Source organism: Schistocerca nitens, chromosome 3 (assembly GCF_023898315.1).
Source record: "Schistocerca nitens isolate TAMUIC-IGC-003100 chromosome 3, iqSchNite1.1, whole genome shotgun sequence".
Lineage (NCBI taxonomy): Eukaryota > Metazoa > Arthropoda > Insecta > Orthoptera > Acrididae > Schistocerca > Schistocerca nitens.
This window is the reverse complement of record NC_064616.1, coordinates 958056642-958060441: the sequence shown is the minus strand read 5'-3', so window position 1 is coordinate 958060441 and position 3800 is coordinate 958056642. Positions and strand designations below refer to the sequence as shown.

Below are 3800 nucleotides of genomic sequence, written 5' to 3'. Positions count from 1 at the left end.
GTCATCCACGGTAACTGTTCTTTCGGGAACAGATACTACCGTCATATATAGTTAAAATATGGCTTCCCGGCGATTGACCTTCTTGTGCGAACGCACACGCTATGCCCGAAATCGTACGGGACTTGGTAGATTAATCTGCCACGAGTAATGAGTATGATGGGCAAACATCTATTAGGCACACTACGAATGTAGAGGTGTGGACATGTTGGGAATGTGGATCTCACGGGGAGCGTGCAAGGGATAAGTCCCTGCAGACGCACTATCGTCTGTGCCCGCGGTGGCTCAGATGGATAGAGCGCCTGCCATGTAAGCAGGAGATCCCGGGTTCGAGTCCCGGTCGGGGCACACATTTTCAACATGTCCCCAATGAAGTACATCAACGCCTGTTTGCAGCTAGGGTGTCCATTTAATTATCATTTAATTTCTAGCAAAGCTGCATGGTCATCCACGGTAACTGTTCTTTCGGGAACAGATACTACTGTCATATATAGTTAAAATATGGCTTCCCGGCCATTGACCTTCTTGTGCGAACGCACACGCTATGCCCGAACTCGTACGGGACTTGGAAGATTAATCTGCCACGAGTAATGAGTATGATGGGCAAACATCTATTAGGCGCACTACGAATGTAGAGGTGTGGACATGTTGGGAATGTGGATCTCACGTGGAGCGTGCAAGGGATAAGTCCCTGCAGACGCACTATCGTCTGTGCCCGCGGTGGCTCAGATGGATAGAGCGCCTGCCATGTAAGCAGGAGATCCCGGGTTCGAGTCCCGGTCGGGGCACACATTTTCAACATGTCCCCAATGAAGTACATCAACGCCTGTTTGCAGCTAGGGTGTCCATTTAATTATCATTTAATTTCTAGCAAAGCTGCATGGTCATCCACGGTAACTGTTCTTTCGGGAACAGATACTACCGTCATACACTCCTGGAAATGGAAAAAAGAACACATTGACACCGGTGTGTCAGACCCACCATACTTGCTCCGGACACTGCGAGAGGGCTGTACAAGCAATGATCACACGCACGGCACAGCGGACACACCAGGAACCGCGGTGTTGGCCGTCGAATGGCGCTAGCTGCGCAGCATTTGTGCACCGCCGCCGTCAGTGTCAGCCAGTTTGCCGTGGCATACGGAGCTCCATCGCAGTCTTTAACACTGGTAGCATGCCGCGACAGCGTCGACGTGAACCGTATGTGCAGTTGACGGACTTTGAGCGAGGGCGTATAGTGGGCATGCGGGAGGCCGGGTGGACGTACCGCCGAATTGCTCAACACGTGGGGCGTGAGGTCTCCACAGTACATCGATGTTGTCGCCAGTGGTCGGCGGAAGGTGCACGTGCCCGTCGACCTGGGACCGGACCGCAGCGACGCACGGATGCACGCCAAGACCGTAGGATCCTACGCAGTACCGTAGGGGACCGCACCGCCACTTCCCAGCAAATTAGGGACACTGTTGCTCCTGGGGTATCGGCGAGGACCATTCCCAACCGTCTCCATGAACCTGGGCTATGGTCCCGCACACCGTTAGGCCGTCTTCCGCTCACGCCCCAACATCGTGCAGCCCGCCTCCAGTGGTGTCGCAACAGGCGTGAATGGAGGGACGAATGGAGACGTGTCGTCTTCAGCGATGAGAGTCGCTTCTGCCTTGGTGCCAATGATGGTCGTATGCGTGTTTGGCGCCGTGCAGGGGAGCGCCACAATCAGGACTGCATACGACCGAGGCACACAGGGCCAACACCCGGCATCATGGTGTGGGGAGCGATCTCCTACACTGGCCGTACACCACTAGTGATCATCGAGGGGACACTGAATAGTGCACGGTACATCCAAACCGTCATCGAACCCATCGTTCTACCATTCCTAGACCGGCAAGGGAACTTGCTGTTCCAACAGGACAATGCACGTCCGCATGTATCCCGTGCCACCCAACGTGCTCTAGAAGGTGTAAGTCAACTACCCTGGCCAGCAAGATCTCCGGATCTGTCCCCCATTGAGCATGTTTGGGACTGGATGAAGCGTCGTCTCACGCGGTCTGCACGTCCAGCACGAACGCTGGTCCAACTGAGGCGCCAGGTGGAAATGGCATGGCAAGCCGTTCCACAGGACTACATCCAGCATCTCTACGATCGTCTCCATGGGAGAATAGCAGCCTGCATTGCTGCGAAAGGTGGATATACACTGTACTAGTGCCGACATTGTGCATGCTCTGTTGCCTGTGTCTATGTGCCTGTGGTTCTGTCAGTGTGATCATGTGATGTATCTGACCCCAGGAATGTGTCAATAAAGTTTCCCCTTCCTGGGACAATGAATTCACGGTGTTCTTATTTCAATTTCCAGGAGTGTATATAATCTGTAAACAAGTTACCAATAACGTTGTCCGCTCCTTGGCTTGTGATTTGACATATATAATATATTATATAAGTTTTACTCTACAATTGGAGGTCATCCATGTTAAACAGTGAACCCTAACTGTCTTATTGGATGGTATAACAGAAGATGTTGCTGTATGTAAGGGACTCCTGCCGAACAATACACCCCACATAGGATAGATCTTATAGTACTATCAAAGCAATATGGTTCCGTTACTATACATTTAGGGTGTAGTGTCGTAAGGTAGAACAGGAGCTCTGTGTATAAATTAATTGCGTCATAGCGTATTCCGTAGAAAAATTTGCAGTAAATAATAACGTAATGTGATAATTTAATGCTAACTACCACGATTTGTGTGAGAGTACCGAACAGCGAAGGACAGACTGTACCGGCGACGTTACTGTGGATCACAACGCTTCCCCTGTATTAATACAGCACTTCTGTTGTAGTCATAGTAGTTTATCATAGCCATACACAGGTATACTATAGTTAATTGTCTACCTGTACGCCGGTGGACGAACAGCTGAAGGACTTCTGACCCATTGCTAGCAGAAGTGATGGAGTTATAGCAAACAAATGAAGAAGACACATTAGCGGACTGGGTACACGAATACAATGAGTGGAGCCTGCTATTACTGTGTCATAGTAAACTGTCAACAGTGTCCAATTCTCACACGGTGTAAACGATTTGACTACAGCAAGAAGGTGGAGCTGCAACGACGTTACTGATTAAGAAAAAACCGAAAGTGTTGACTTAATGCTCTCAAACCATGCCATTGTAAAGTATAAAATATTACACAGTTGGTGTATATAGCACTTTATGAAGCCTTCCACCTTACATAGCAACATTAGCATATGTACCAGTACAATGTAAATATTGTTTGCTAATGCAAATTCCCAAATAAGGTCTGCTCCTCATAGTCCGAGTATTGTTGTATACAATTGTGTAGTTTTGGGGATAGGGTTATGAACGACGTAGTGGACTTGGTTCCTAAATAAAGAGTTTTGTTATGCATCATAACAGATACATATTAATTTGTGAACTATGGATTTTACATGTTGCAATGACAAGACAATACAATACACGCTGAAACTGTTGTAATTACATTGAATGACTACTATAACTGTTGATGCTATAGGTTCCCAACATGGAACGTACGAGGAAATGGAGAGAGCATATTTAACACATATATTAGTGTGTCCAAAAGGACTGAACATTGCACCCTCATCGTCCTGGAAGAAGTTTTACACTGTAAAGTACCCAAATTCACGTACTGTTCTGATGACACTGCTTTGTTCATAATGACAGTTTAATATTTAACTCGTCGGTTGCTCTAATTACCACATTTTTTCTTGGACAGACAGTATAGACAAAGTCAGTGCCCTTTACATGGATCACAGATATATGTTTGGACAACCACAAA

The 3800-nt window shown here is 47.8% G+C and overlaps 2 non-coding genes across 2 annotated transcripts; both read left to right on the top strand.

The window, feature by feature from the left end:
* The first annotated feature begins 270 nt into the window (after positions 1 to 270).
* Positions 271 to 345, top strand: Trnat-ugu (transfer RNA threonine (anticodon UGU)). Its single transcript has one exon. It is a non-coding gene; the product is annotated as a tRNA-Thr (tRNA).
* A 365-nt stretch (positions 346 to 710) lies between these two features.
* Trnat-ugu (transfer RNA threonine (anticodon UGU)) lies at positions 711 to 785 on the top strand. The gene has a single exon. It is a non-coding gene; the product is annotated as a tRNA-Thr (tRNA).
* Positions 786 to 3800: the final 3015 nt, after the last annotated feature.